The sequence below is a fragment of the Dendropsophus ebraccatus genome, chromosome 14 (genome assembly GCF_027789765.1).
Source record: "Dendropsophus ebraccatus isolate aDenEbr1 chromosome 14, aDenEbr1.pat, whole genome shotgun sequence".
In the NCBI taxonomy this organism is placed as follows: Eukaryota; Metazoa; Chordata; class Amphibia; order Anura; family Hylidae; genus Dendropsophus; species Dendropsophus ebraccatus.
The window spans coordinates 15275360-15291546 of NC_091467.1; the positions used below are offsets into that span (position 1 = coordinate 15275360).

General features: G+C 44.5%; 1 protein-coding gene and 1 pseudogene across 2 annotated transcripts in view; one reads left to right on the plus strand and one right to left on the minus strand.

Annotated features, from left to right (window-relative positions):
• Positions 1-16187, minus strand: part of LOC138772585 (catenin alpha-1 pseudogene) — a 719716-nt pseudogene that overhangs the window by 322147 nt on the left and 381382 nt on the right.
• Positions 9158-16187, plus strand: part of CCDC200 (coiled-coil domain containing 200) — a 101796-nt gene continuing 94766 nt past the window's right edge. For both annotated transcript variants that reach the window (XM_069952681.1, XM_069952684.1), the window contains exon 1: positions 9158-9228. The gene's annotated coding sequence lies outside the window, so the exon portion shown is untranslated. The remainder of the gene's footprint in view (positions 9229-16187) is intronic.

A 16187-nucleotide genomic window follows, 5' to 3' on the forward strand; every position in this document is an offset into this window, starting at 1 on the left:
AGTTAACTCAACCCTTCTAATAATTTGCAAGTGAAACTCCACAATGCGTCTGCAGATACAACTCCATTCTAATAATAGTCAGATATAATTGCTATTTATACTACTCTGTTATGTGTTGTTATAGGTGGAGACTTACCGAAAGTACACGGTTACATAAGAAGTAGGTTGGGAAAAAGATAGACATTTAATATGAGATTGTCTACTATTTCTTGGGGCACCACAAGTCACAGAAATGTAATGAAGTCACCGGTTCGTCTTATAGAGACAATTACATGTAGGAGGCGCTGATGGCGCTGACGGTCTAGGCCTCCTCACAAGTAGGTGACAGCTTTAACATATCTCCTGTTCCACTTCTCAGTTATTAAACTGTAAACTGAAGTGACTGATGTGAGGGGGTTTCGGAGATAATGAAGACAATTATGATCATTGTAGGGGAAGCCGGCAGCCTGAGTGACAGCCAGAGGGAGTTCAGGTAGTAAACGGAGTGATATGTCACATAGTGAAGAGATGTTCAGTGGAGCGGTGTGTATTGTACTGCTGCCTTGTGACACCACCGTCATATACTGCCTGATAATCCTGCTATTCTAATAGGAAAGCACTAGGTTACTGTCTGTCAAATATGGCTATGATCACTTCTACTAAACTGCGTATACTTGAGAGATACCGCACTAAACAGCGTACACTTGAGAGCGCTGATCGGACCGCACAGAGGAAGGTAAGAGACCTCCGGCAGTCCGTTTTAACGATCGGGACCGATCGGTAAGTGACTCCCCCTGTCACTTACACATAAACGATGCAGCGTTTAAGGAGTTAATGGCACGCTGCAGCACGATCGCTGCAGCCTGTGAGGTGAGGTGTCGGCTACTCATTGCAGCCGGTCCCCACCAGCTATGAAGCACGCTCCGCTCCGGAGTGTGCTTTATAGCTCAGAACGTACCGGTACGTCCTTGGTCGTCTGGGCACAGACTTCCGGCTACTCATTGCAGCCGGTCCCCACCAGCTATGAAGCACGCTCCGCTCCGGAGTGTGCTTTATAGCTCAGAACGTACCGGTACGTCCTTGGTCGTCTGGGCACAGACTTCCGGGACGTACCGGTACGTCCTAAGTCATCTAGGGGTTAATAATTTTTATTAAAGTATTGTATTGCCCCCCAAAAGTTATACAAATCCCCAATATACACTTATTACGGGATATGCTTATATAGTGCTTTTTTCCCTGCACTTACTACTGCATCACTTCCTGGATAACATGGTGATGTCACCTCCTGGATAGCATAGTGATGTCACTTCCTGGATAGCATAGTGATGTCACTTCCTGGATAAAATGGTGATGTCACAACCCGACTCCCAGACCTCTGCGGCTGTGGCTGCTGGAGAGGATGATGGCAGGGGGACACTGAGGGACACAGGGCACTGGAGGGACACTGAGCATCCCTCCGCCATCATCCTCTCCAGCAGCCACAGCCGCACAGCTCTGGGAGTCGGGTTGTGACATCACCATTTTACCCAGGAAGTGACATCACCATTTTATCCAGAAAGTGACCACCATTTTATCCAGGAAGTGACATCATCATTTTATCCAGGAAGTCAAGCCATTTTTGCCAGACTTCTCCTTTAAGTCTGCATCCAATTCTTCAGCCACTGGTAATCAAATGCTGAGCGTTCAGGTTCAGACGAACACAAGCATACTTAAGGTTCGCTCATCTCTATTCCTGTCTCCTAGTGACTACTGTTATATATTTTTAGACGTATACAATTTGTTGTGTTTGGTAGTAAGGATCCATACAAGTCTCCATGACAACATTGTACTTGACAAGCATAGAAACAGGGAATGTATTTCTCAGAATTGCTCAAAAATGGAGCTTAGGCTTTGGCCTGTAACCTTATTAGATAGATAGATAGATAGATAGATAGATAGATAGATAGATAGATAGATAGATAGATAGATAGATAGATAGATAGATAGATAAATAGATAGATAGATAGATAGATAGATAGAAGCACTGGAGCAGGTTATAACATGGGGGTCTATAGGTGGCCATACACCTGTAATAACTGATAGCCGAACGATTTGCATCCTCTCCCTGTCCTGCTCAATTACAGGATCGTTTGGCAAGGCTGAACAATCCTGTATTCTCTACAGGGAGGGGGAAGCCGCAGCCAGAGAGCTTTGGCCGTGGCTTATCTCTCCCAAAACAAAGGGGCTGGGTAGTGATTTTCCATCACAACGACTCCTTTTTCCACCGGTGGTTGGTCAGGAGAGCCCTATACATCTTACAACCAATGGCCATACCTGCCAAGCCCATAATTTACAAAAGGGCTTTTTTTTGGTCTTCTGGCAGATCTATTGTCCTGGAGTGAACAAGTCCAGACCTAAACCCAAGTGAGAAATAGCTGTTTCTTCATGGGTAACATTCAACTAGACAAAGCTAGAACAATTTTGGGAACAACATTGGCGGAAATTAAACACAGTTTAAGTGTAGACTTAGGGCCCTACTATACCAAATGATCATCAGCCGACAGGCACAATGGGACTTTTAACAGGCTAAAAAATCCCAATAAGGACCGCGACGGTCTGCTGTACAGTACATCACTTCACTCTGTGTAATAATTCTGCCCCATTTCATATAGTAAATCTGTCCCTTTGTGTCCACATGTTTAAACCTGACAGAGATCAGTGCACATAGAACCAAGGCTATACCCCCTGCTGACAATGGCTCTCCTATAGATTGATAGTGCACTAAATTATTTTCTGTTCAGTATGGCAATGAATGTAGATGACGGTCATTCTCTATTGATCAGTGTCATAAAAGAGTCAATAAATGCACTGAAATTCATTGGGTTTACGCAGTAAAATATGCAAGGAGGTGAATACTTTTAACAGTTTTAGCATTAGACACAGTTTTACTATGCACAGTATAGGGCTGAGACAAGTTTCCTGTAGTATTTCATTGGTATAGTGCATTGGTATAGCCCATTCCTATAATCCATTGGTATAGTGCAATGGTATAGTCCATTGTTATTTTTTATTAGTATAGTCCATTAGTATAGTGCATTGGTAAAATACAATAATATAGTCCATTGGTATAGTCTATTGCTATTTTCCATTGGTATAGCCCATTGCTATAGTCCTTACTATAGTCCATTGGTATAGTGCATAGATATAGTCCATTGCTATAGTTCTATGCTATAGTCCATTGGTATAGTCCATTGCTATTTTCCATTTCTATAGTCCTATGCTATAGTCTATTACTATATTGCATTTATACAGTCTATTGCTATATTCCATTTCTATAGTCCTATGCTATAGTCTATTGGTATATTCTATTGCTATAGTCCATTGCTATATTCCATTTCTATAGTCCTATGCTATAGTCTATTGGTATATTCCATTGCTATAGTCTATTGCTGTATTCCATTTATACAGTCTATTGCAATATTCAATTTCTATAGACCTATGCTATAGTCCAGTGCTTCTCAAACTGTGAGGCGGTCCTCACCAGTGAGGCGCCCCCTAGTTGTTGGTGAGGCCTAGCTAAGGAGCCCTTTTTCACAAAATAACTATGATCTGCAGTCTTTTTGCTGTTTGCAGAAATCTCCATTTTAACAACATTATTAATTTATTTTGTACTTAATTTATTTGTAACGACTGGAGTCGTGGATCCACTGGACCGTCACTAGCTATGGCTTAAGCCGCACCAGGGAGCGGAGTCTAAGGGGCTTTCACCAGAGCACGCCGCAAGGCGGGATGGACTTGCTGCGGCAGGCAACCCCCAGGTCGCTACCCCTGGCTTGGCTTGCTAGTGACGGTGGACGAGGTGTAGCAGGAACAGTAGGCAAGCAGGCAGACAGGCAGGTAGGCAGCTGGATACAGGGAACCGCAGGTAGCAGAAACAAAATGCAGGAACACAGGATAGGCACAAACAGGTAGCTAGGCCTGAACGCACTAGGAAGCATGCAGAGGCTCCAACACCTGTGGTGGGGCAGGGCTGCAATTTATAGGAGAGTCTCAGAGCAGAGCAGCAGTCAATTAAAGGCACAGTGACCCTTTAAGTTATAGCAGAGCCGGCGCGCACGCTCCCTAGGAGACAGGGACGCGCCCTTCGGGCTGACAGGGAGCTGGAGGACAGAGCAGAAGATGGGGCAGCAGCGGCGCGGCGAGAGGTATGTGCCGCGGATGTGACATTATTAGTGTATAGAGCTTGGGAGATGAGTGAAAGGTAGCCCTAGCATTATTCTCAGCTTTTAAATGGACTTTCACCACAGATGGTGAGGCCTAGGCACCCTCTTTGAGAAGCACTGCTAAAGTCTATAGGCATATTCCATTGCTATAGTCCATTGCTATTTTCCATTGGTATAGCCCACTTCTGTAGTCCTATGCTATAGTCTACTGGTATTTTCCATTGCTATATTCCATTGGTATAGTACATTGCTATAGTCCTTCCCCACCTAAGGGACCCATATACCATTCTATTTGGGATCTGTGTGGGTTCTCAATGGAAAAGACACTAAGGGGGACATTTATTAAGCCCGGCGTTTTCTTCGCCAGGCTTAAAAATGTCCCCGCATCTCCAACATTTCGCCAGTGCAGTGCGCCTCTACATAAATCCCGTGCGCACCAGGAAATCCTGTGCGCTGAGGAAACTTATGCCAGCCCAGAGCCGGCATAGGTTTCCTTATAATTTTTTGGCGTGAAAAATGATAAATTAAGCAGACCCAGGGTCCGCACCCCCCACAGCACCTTCTCCACACCCCCTCCCCATCCCCCTGAGGAAGCTTGTGGAAAATGGCCAGATACGACATTTTTTTTTTTTCGCAAAAAGGCCATTTGCGAATAGATTTATTTGCTTCTGGACATTTTCCATCAAAAAATACAACTTTTTTTTGTTGATAAATGTCCCCCTGAGTGTGCAACAGATTTTAGTCTATGGTATTACAGCCTGGACTGCTGAAGAGGACGCCAACTTTGAGTAGGTTGCAAGCCACTTTAAGCCACCACAGATGGTATATAGAGCCACACTGAATACTAACTGATATGTCTTTAGTAAAGACTCTTTACCCTAGTATAAAGCTGACCAGACACATCCGATTTATATTGGTCAAACCCACCAATTTGCAGGAACAGACAACAATTCGGGATGAGAGTTGACCCCTAACTACGTGTTTCCTGATGTACATGTTAAATATAGGACAAAATCATGACGAATGTAGCCAGAAATACCAGAAAACCCGTCTCCTATTTCAGATAGCTTAAGGGTTATCTTCCATTGAAAAATTTCTACAGCTGTAAAGAAATCCTAATTCCTTTTATAAGTAGGGTACATTTCCCTTTTAGCGGTTCCCAAGTCTAGAAAATCCTCCATTGCCATCCAGCCTTAATCCGCCCAGCTCGGTAATGAGGCTCAGCAGTAGTCATTAATAAATTTCATGGGACAAAAGAGTTGGCGGTTTTTTATCTATGTGCTCTTTTGATCTTTACGTAATATGTGTACTGCAATGATTCTTCTATATTTCATAGTTCACGCTGAAATCTTGCTCTAGGGAGAAGCCTATCTCTCTCCCGTACAGACCAAAATGCCATCATTTCTGCTCTACCCTTCACATCATCTACTGATCAAAGCCCCATGGTTCAGTTGTGAAGAATAAAGAGGATGGAGTATCTGTAGAAATGCCCCTGGACAGTACAGAGTGAGAGAGCAGCCTTTCTTATATTTATTTTATTATATCCTTTTTTTTCTATTACATTCTCTTCAAGGAGCCACAAAGAAATAAGGTGCCTTGAAAGTCCTATAATGAATATATTTAAAGGGAAACTCCACTTGTTTAGGTCTCTTTAGGAAATATGGACATCTAAAGGAGGTCTTCCACTGAGGACCTCTTCTAATAGCAAGAAGTGACTGTCATCCTGGAATTAAAGGGGTTATCCAGCGTGGGGGCACTTTTTGGAGGGGAACGGGGAGGAGGTGGCTGAAATAAAAGACGTCCACTTACCTCCCCGGTTCCAGCGGCGGGTCCGGCATCACGGCGCTCCGGTGCCCGGTTCCCGGCCGCTTCCTGGTATTTGACGCTACGTCTCAGGGCCGCTCAGCCACTCAGTGAAGGAGGCGGGATCCGAGCGGACTTCAAACGGATCCCGCCTCCTTCACTGAGTGGCTGAGCGGCCCTGAGACGTAGCGTCTCGGGCGGCGTCAGACACCAGGAAGCGGGCACCGGAGCGCCGTGATGCCGGACCCGCCGCTGGAACCGGCGAGGTAAGTGGACGTCTTTTATTTCAGCCACCTCCTCCCCGGTCCCCCCAAAAAAGTGCCCCCACGCTGCATAACCCCTTTAACCAACCATATATTACATCATATACAGCTACATGAGCGGTCAACCGTAACTACTCCAGATGACTCCAGCTGCTTGCCTCTTAAAGGGGTTATCCAGCGCTACAAAAACATGGCCACTTTCTTCCAGAGACAGCGTTACTCTTGTCTCCAGCTTGGGCAGGGTTTTGCTGCTCAGTTCTATTGAAGAGAATGAAGCTTGATTGCAAATCGCACCTGAACTGGAGACAAGAGTCGTACTGTCTCTGAAAGAAAGTGGCCATGTTTTTGTAGCACTGGAAAACCCCTTTAACTCACTGAAGTCAGTGATGTCTATGGGTGATGTTATATGGTGCCTTACTTCTGTGACATCACTCCATTACCCTTATACTGGGACATCATATGTTTATTATACTTGCAATGGTGACATCATTCATGACATCAGAAGCTAAAACAGTGTTGATCAGCTACATTTGCAAAATGGGGTGACTTGATAGGCGACTTCAATAAGTAGGACCATACAATATAGACATTGGGGTTCTCCTCTAAATGAAACATTAAAACAGATAACTGATTTCAGGGATTTAACTGTTCTAGTGCGATGCAGCATATTTGCTCATCAATACTTACCTGTCCGCACTCCTCCAATGTCCTCCAATGGGTCTCTGCTGTCTCTAGCCGCCTCCAGCCAATCACTGACAGAGACAGCACCACAGCCAGTGATTGGCTGGCAAACAAGAGTGACAGCCCTCTTAGCCAATCACTGGCTGGGGTGCTGTCCTGTCTCAGTCAGTCAGTAATTGGATGAGCAGGCTAGAGAGGGCTGGAGACAGTGGAGGCCTGTAGGAGGACACTGGGGGAGCACAGACAGGTTAGGTTTTGTGCTCTTTATGGGGGACATTTATCAAACATGGTGTAAAGTGAAACTGGCTCAGTTCCCCCTAGCAACCAATCAGATTCCACCTTTCATTTTCCAAAGAGTCTGTGAGGAATGAAAGGTGGAATCTGATTGGTTGCTAGGGGCAACTGGGCCAGTTTCACTTTACACCATGTTTGATAAATCTCCCCCTATGTGTAATAAATTGTGCTGCCGCCATTTTACAAACTCGTTACGAACTTTCGTAACAAATCTCAGTTCATAAGATTAGGTTCGATTCGGATCTGCTGCCATCAATATCTTTTGAAACCACATAGCTCTTACATACAGCTATATGACATATAGTCCAATCCTGACCATCATTGTGGCATCATGTTTCCCAGTATGATGGTCAGCTATGTAGCACTGGGACCATGGCTCTGAATTTGACCAGTACAGTCCTTGCATGCATAGAGATTCCTTATAGTTGCCCTCATTCCCAAAAAACATACTCAGGTAAATGGCTCTCTGCAGTATAATAGGCACATTAACCTCTATACTGTACACAAGTGTTATAAACAACTTATAAAGAACCCTTCACACTACAGTGTAAATCCAGCCATGAGCCATGTCTCCCATGCATGTAGTTATGTGTTTCCTGTACTACATTGTTCTCACAATGTAAAGCACATAAACATATATCTTTAATGGGAACAGTCTATTCAAGGGATTTTCTCACAGTAATGCCTGGACCATGAGATCACACTGGGAAGGGAGGGACCTTCTAAAAAACGGACATGCCCCCACCACCAGCCCATTCCATTTCAGTGAGGCAAGGACCCATGGTGGGAAGATTTACATTAAGATTGTGCCTTCCAAAAGCATGATGGGCTATGGGATTCCAATGTATCCAAGCCGTAGAGAGCATAACTGTAATCTGAATGTACCCTTATTTTTTACAAATCTGGGGTTTTAAAGGGAACCAATTAGCCAAATTGGGCTGATATGGTTCCCTGAACCGCTGTATACAGCTCCTGCAGCAGCCGCGGCACGTTCCGGCCGCGGCTGCAGCGGGAGCTGTATACCCGAAAAAAAAGCACTTTAATCCCCCGGCACGTGACAGCCAGAAGCGGGGTAGTAGTCATCTGGGCGGCTCCCCACCTGTATCTAGTCACCGCTCTCTACCTGTCAGCGCACTCGGAGGGATGATTGACAGGCAGAGAGGCCAGTAAAGGACCTCTCTGCCTGTCATTCATCCCCTCGGAGCGCGCTGACAGGCAGAGAGCAGTGACTAGATATAGGTGGGGAGCCGTCCAGATGACAACCAGCCTTCCAAACTAAAAGCAGGCGTGCCATCACACCTCTGTGCCCCCCATGTTGTCACTGGCGTCACGTGACAACATACTAAGGTCCAGCTGTATCTCGGCCATCCATCACCAGAGTGGTGTCACACTACAACACCTAGCAAGTGACCGGCCATTCCTCCGACCAACATCACCGGGAGAACACCACACAATGCCCAACAATGCTACTTGCTGCACTATAGCACCACCATATTAAAGACAGTATAGTATCGCTACTATTGTGGTATAACGGAAAATACAATGGAAAAAAAGTCAGTGGAAAATCCAGCTAAGGAATTAAAGCTACCTAGAGAGATGAACGTGGTAATCTTTACTGGAATGCCAAGAGTCAGGTACATTCTGAGGTTTAACATGTCCAAAAAAACACCCCAACAAAACAAAAAGTGAGATTATACATTCGTACATACGATAAACTTCTACCGAAATAACAAGAAAGCTGCCAAACACCGTCTGGCTTTCCATCTGCCCGGCCGTCATGCAGGTACTTGTTCGGGTTGACTCTGGAAAGGTCATCTTGAAAATCCTTTTACTGAAATAGCACGGTGTGACCACAGGCATCCATGCAGGGCGGGGTGCTAATGTCTCAGTGATTTTAGTGGCACTCCTAAAACATACCACTCATTATAGCTGAACACCCACTCAGATGCCCCTGCGAGGCTGGACTGTTATATACAGCAAACAAACCCGTCATACTAAGCACAAAGGTATGTACAACCTCTGAGATGGCATTTCCTTTTCTTTAAGTGAACCTGACACACTGATCTGCCAGCAGCATGTTACAGAGCAGGAGGAGCCGAGCAGATAGATATATAGCGTAGTGGGAAAATATTCAGTGTAACACAGAACTTATCGATAGTGATGAGTGAACTTGCTGAACCCAAACGCTCACCATTTGATTCCTATTGGCTGAAGAAGTTGGATGCAGCCCTAGGGAGTCCTGGAAAACATGGATACAGCCCATGGCCTATGGTTGTATCCTTGTTTTCCAGGATTGCATAGGGCTGTGTCCACCTCCTCCAGCCCGGAGTCAAGTGCTGAGCATTGGAGTTCGGCCAAAGCCATGTTTGCTCATCACTACTTAGTGACTTAAATCACTGCTCATTCTGGGCTTATGGGTCCAGTGGGTTGTCCTATCCAGTGATTTACAGGGAGATAGCTGTCAATCACTGATTAGGACAGCCCACTGGACTTAGTGCAATAAGTTACAAGTTTTTCCCACTAAACTATATATCAATCTATTTGCTTCCTTCTGCTCTGTACCATGCTGCTGGCTGATCGAACTGCCTTTCTAATGTGACAGATCCCTTTAAATTATTAAGGTGTGCTAATGTCATGACGGGGAAACTCAATACCAGGCATAACAAGTACCAAGCACAACCAATACCAAGGGTAACTAATACCAGGCACAACCAATACCAGGCATGACCAATACCAGATAAACCAATACCAAACACAACCAATACCAGGCACAATCAATACCAGGCGTAACCAATATGAAGCACAACCAATACCAGGAGTAACTAATACCAGGCACAACCAATACCAGGTAAACCAATACCAGGCACAAACAATACCAGGCATAACCAATACCAAGCATAACTAATACCAGGTACAACCAATACCAGGCATAACCAATACCAAACGTAACCAATACCAAGCGTAACCAATACCAAGCATAACCAATACCACGGCTACAGAAAAAAAAACACACAACACTATATTATTATTTATTACTTTTTGTGTTTGTAACATGAGATTTAAGTATAAAGTGTCGGAGATTTTTATTATCAAATGCCATGAAATCCATTTTTTATTAAAAGCTTATGGAATGTCAGCTAATCTGAACAGTGCCTAAAATAGACAGCGAATTCTTTAACACATTATACCCTGGTCACTGCAAAGACAGCCTAAATACTGGACTAGGTATAAGAAGGTGTCCCCTTAGGACAAGCCCTGTCCACCTGTCTTATAAAGCTGTATGAATCATATAGAGTAGTTTAGTTAGCATATTACCTCTACAAACAGTAGTATCTCCTACTTATAGCGTATACTAATGGAGATGACTAGTGTATTTAAAGGGGTTGTCCATGACTTTGCAGTTGATAGCTATTCCTCAAAATAGACTGTTCATGAGATTGGGAACCCCCACGGATCAGCTGTTGGCAGACCCCCTGCACTCTAAAACCATATACTGTAGCTCCCTTCATTGTGTAATGGCTGGGTCAGGTTACTGCGGCCCGTCTGACATTGAAGTAGATAGGAACTGAACTGCCGTATCCTGGCACGGCCAATACACAATAATGGGAGTCATCTGTATGTGGGCTCCATGCCAGGGTGTTGGGTGTTTGCACCAAATAGTTTGAATATTGGCAGCCTGTCCTGAGTACTAGCGATGAGCAAACAGCAAGTACGTTCGGGATCATCTGAACCCAAACTCTCAACATTTGACTACCGATGGCTGAAGAAGTTGGAGGCAGCCCTAGGGACTCCTGGAAAACATGGATACAACCATAGGCCATAGGCCGCATCCATATTTTCAAGGACTTCCTAAGGCTGCCTCAAACTTCTTCAGCCACCGGTAGTCAAATGTCCAGAGTTCGGGTTCGGATGTCCGTGAAGTTTACTTATCTCTACTGAGCACTGTACCTGGCAATGTTCACAAGCCCCATAGAGGATGAGTGGAGTGTTGGCTATAGGTGCACTGCTGCTACCTTTATTGCTAACCTCCATTACAAGGACCCCATGGGACCCCCCACCAAAAAACTAGTTACCTCCTATACTGCGGAAAGGGAAAGGCTTTTGATCTTGGGTTAACCCCTTTAAAGGTCCCATACAATTTCAATAACTAACAGCCGAACAATGTCTTCCACCTATGACATATACACAGGAGTGTTCAGCACATCCAAGCTTTGATGTGTTCTCTATGGGGAGAGGTAAGCTCTGACTATGGCTTATTTCTCCTGAAACAAAAGGGTTGGCACCTGATCAAACCCGACCCCTATCTCCACCAACATCATCTGTGACTGGTTCCTTGGGAGAGCCCCATAACCTAAAGGCCCTATTACATGAAATGATTATTGGTCGATTACTGACCATTCCCCCTTTATTATCGCGCTGTGTAATACGGCCTTTAGATTGACGGCCTGACCCGCTGCGAGAGGTGGGTTTGGAGTCTAAGGTGCATGGGGACCTTAAGTCTATCCTGCTGGCGAAAACGAGAACATGTGAGAACAGAAGCTGCTTTATTCTCCTATGTAAATACATATGGGTCCACACAGATAACGTGTTTGCGTTTCTCAGCTGAACAGGGAACACTGTATTTGGCCTTTACACATGTGGCCCCTAACAAGAGGCAGTATTGATTCCATCTACACCCAAGGCGATAGTGAGCACATGCTTCTCAGCAGACCCCATTAGAGTCAGACCTTTGTGTGAAGTGTTATTGACAGTGCTGTAATGTAGCTAGGTCTAACATCATAAGGTCATGGAGGTTCCTGGCATCCCATCGCTATTCTAAATCACCTCGTGTGTTCAGCGCCGGCACTAAATATAGAAGATATTTCCACAGCAGCCTCTCCCTATTGATACGGCTTATCAGTCTGCGGGAGGAACACTTCATGATGTGCCAACTATAACACTATTATACATCGGCTTTTCAGAAACTGCAGTCCGAGGAGCTCTCAATGGTTGTCATAATACCTATTGACTATATGGGACAGTTGGCTAAACCAGTGGCTATCTGTACCGATCCCCGCACAATGTACAACTCTAAAGGGGATATCTTATGGGATTCTCTGAGTAGTTAGTACTAGAGATGAGGGCAGCTCAGGCATGATCAAGTCCGATTGTTCGGCAGGCATTTGATTACCGGTGGCTGCAGAAGTTGGATGCAGCCCTAGGGAGTCCTGGGAAAATATGTACGGCCTATGGATATATCCATGTTTTACTGGACTCCCTAGTGCTGCATCCAACTTCTTCAGCCACCGGTAATCTAATGATGAAAGAAGGGACTTATTTCTTTGTTCCCATTGGTGTATGGTGCCTACTGGCGGCCACCCTACTACATATCCACAACCCATGCTTGGGCCAAGATCTGCCTTTGCCTGGCTCCTCAGTGCCTTGGCCTTTATCTTCTAATGACTTGGCAAGCAACCACTACTGGTACCCCTCAGCAGAAGCTTCCGCATCCAGGAGTGGGATAAAGGCCACGTTCACACAGAGCAAGAGGGACGGAATTGTCCGCCACGGAATGCCGTCAGCCTCTGTGTTATAAAGACACTCTATGGCAGGTGCGCGCCCCGCATAGCTCACCGTCTCTCAGCGATGAAGAATGAACATGTTCTTCCTTCAGCGCCGAGAGATGCAGCGTGCACGCCTCCCATAGACTGTCATTATAACACAGAGGCTAACGGTATTCTGCCCCTCTTGCTCTGTGTGAACGGGGCCAAAGGGTGAAAACCTAGAGGAGATCCATCTTCTGGGCATAGTTGGGTAGCACATCAGATCCACACCAATGTTGTTGTTTTTCTCGTGGGTTTTAATGCATTATGGGGGAGATTTATCAAACATGGTGTAAAGTGAAACTGGCTCAGTTGCCCCTAGCAACCAATCAGATTCCAACTTTCATTTTCCAAAGAGTCTGTGAGGAATGAAAGGTGGAATCTGATTGGTTGCTAGGGGCAACTGAGCCAGTTTCACTTTACACCATGTTTGATAAATCTCCCCCATTGCGTGCCAAACTGCTTCCATTTATTTCAATGGGATTCTGCTTCTTTAATTGGATTCTGTGCAGATTCAGTTTAGAAATTACAGCGTATAGCCTAACACCGAGGACCCGTACTGAGTAGACAGAACCATCGCATATCAAAGTGCATGGCAGAAATCCCAGAGCCTGCCCCAGGCTTTCGCTGCAGACTTCCTTGTCAATCCATATTATTCTTTTAAAAATGTTTTCTAGACGTATCCTGTATTAGAATCATATTGTGTTATTATCCCTGTAAAGGAAATTATCCAAGCTTAGAAAAACATGGCCACTTTCTTCCAGAAACAGCACCACTCTTGTCCCCAGTTTGGGTGCAGGTTTTGTAACTCAGTTACATTGAAGTGAATTGAGCTGAGTTGTAATACCACGCACAACCTGAGAACAGGGGTGGCAGTAAAAGTAGTTGTGCTCTTCTAATCCTGGATAACTCCTTTAAATGAACAGTGAAAGTAGAGGAGATAGGTGACCTTGATTCTGAACTATGAACTCATAGTGCACATAGTAAAGAATGCAGGTAAAATGCGGAACATATGGCATGAATAACCTCCCCCGAATGTATGTCGTAAGGTGTTTAACCTGTGAGCTGCCAGGGAGGACTCTCCCACACCTCACTTAGTTACAGTCCTAATAACCCTCATTTTACATAAAAGAAACGCATATATTTTACCGCATTCTCCAGATATCCGAGAGGTTTCGCAGGTTTAAACCTTAGTCACATCCGCTTTTTTAGGCCATAACACAAGGGCGTATATAACAGGTTCTTATCTGTTATCAGATGTCAATCTATGAGTCAAATATAATTTTTCTCTGGAAAATAACAGGCCAGGCCTCTCAATCTCTTATCTTTATCCACAATTAAGCCCCTATAACATGGAGCGACATGGAGGAGCAAACAAGTGCTGTCAGCGCTCATTTGCTCCTCGTTCCCTGCTCGCTGCCGTCGCTATTACATGCAGCGGAAGCGAACGGGTAAATGCAGGAGAGGTGCTGGGGGGTGGGGCTGCCAGTGTGAACCCTAGATTGTCCGGGCAGCCCATAAAGGATAGCCAAAAAGCAACGGCAGCAGATCGCTGCTATCACAGTCGTTGTCTTTCAGTCGTCTGCTGGACAGAAGTAGCAGCAGAGAGCACTGTGTAAGACTGGAAAGAATAAACCTCTTCCTGCAGGACATACAGCTGCTGATAAGTACTGGAAGACCTGAGATTTTTAAATAGAAGCAAATTACAAATCTATATAACTTTATGACTCAATTTGATTTGATTTGAAAAAAAAAAAATAAATTCTGGAGTACGCCATATCCCTTTGTATGGGGCTCTCCCAACCGCTCACCGTCAGATGATGTCCCCTATGTATCTTCTCATTTGGTCTCAAAAAAACAAATGGATTTCCAGTCCACCTTGCGCAATTTACGAGTGACATGTTTTTATAGGAATCACGACTGCATCTCCATTTTTTTCTTTTTTTCTTTTTACAAAATGACTCTTTACAGGGGGAAAAAGTGCAAAATAATTAGAGGATACTGAATTCTGCAAAACTGAAGATATGTGAATGAAACTTGAGCTCTTCCGAGACGGTAATAAATCTCCTTAGATCTTATCCAGTTACTCCTAACACAGACACCTGCTAAGGCACGTTATAAAAGACAATGCCCATGGGAAAGACATGTACTACACCTACGGCAATGCTCAGAAGACAGAACGGAAATTACACAGAAAAGAACTAAGTATAAAAAAGAAACTATTTTGAATACAATAATGCGAAATCCTTTTGTATAAAACACAAATTCCGGCTTTCTACTGTTTTAATCTAAGGGTCACAAAACTACAATGTAACCAAGTGGTTGGTGCCTTGTCTGCTTTATACTTTAGTCGGCCGCGTCCGCCGCCCATCACTAAAACACTAATTAATCAAAACTTTTGACTAGAGATGAGTGAACCAAAACTTATAAACCGAGATTCATTCCAAACGAGTTTAGAAAGATGGCTGCCGCACAATAAAATAGACATTTAAAAAAAAAAGGGGGGGGTATACTTACCTGTCCGTGCTCCCCCAGTGTCCTTCTACAGGTCTCCAGTATCTCCAGCCCGCTCAGCCAATCACTGGCAGCAGCACTGTCTCATCAGTGATTGGCTAAGTAGGCTGTCACTTCCCTGATGAGAGTGACAGCCCACTTAGCCAATCACTGGCCGCTGCGCTGTCCCATCTCAGTCAGTGATTGGCGGAACAGGCTTAAGGTGGCTGCAGGAGAAAGAGGTCACTGGAGGAGCATGGACAGGTAAGTATAGATGAGCGAATTTGTTGAACCGCACTAAAACAACTAAAAAGCTGCAATCGTTTCTAGTGTGGTACGTTTAAGGTTCAGTTTAAGGTCCATTTGCACAGAAAGATTATCTGACCGATTATCTGCCAAAATTTTGAAGCCAAAGCCAGAAACAGACTATAAACAGGGATCAGGTCATAAAGGAATGCCTGAGATTTCTTCTCTTTTCAAATCCATTCCTGGCTTTGGCTTCAAATCTTTGGCAGATAATCTGTCAGATAATCTTTCTGTGTAAATGGACCCTAAGACTCAAAGTTCGATGAACCTACCAAACCAAACTTTTGAAAAGTTCGCTCATCTACACCTTTTACGGTACATGTAATACAGTTATTTTTCTAATGAAAGTAGGAAAAGTTTAACTACACTTTAAAGTTTAAAGAGTTACTCCTGCGAAAATATTTTACTTTCAAAACAACTGATTTCAGAAAGTTATATAGATTTGTAATTTATTTCTATTTAAAAATATCCTGCCTTCCAGTACTTATCAGCTGCTGTATGTCCTGCAGGAAGTGGTGTATTCTTTCCAGTCTGACACAGTGCTCTCTGCTGCCACCTCTGTCCATGTCAGGAACTGTCCAGCG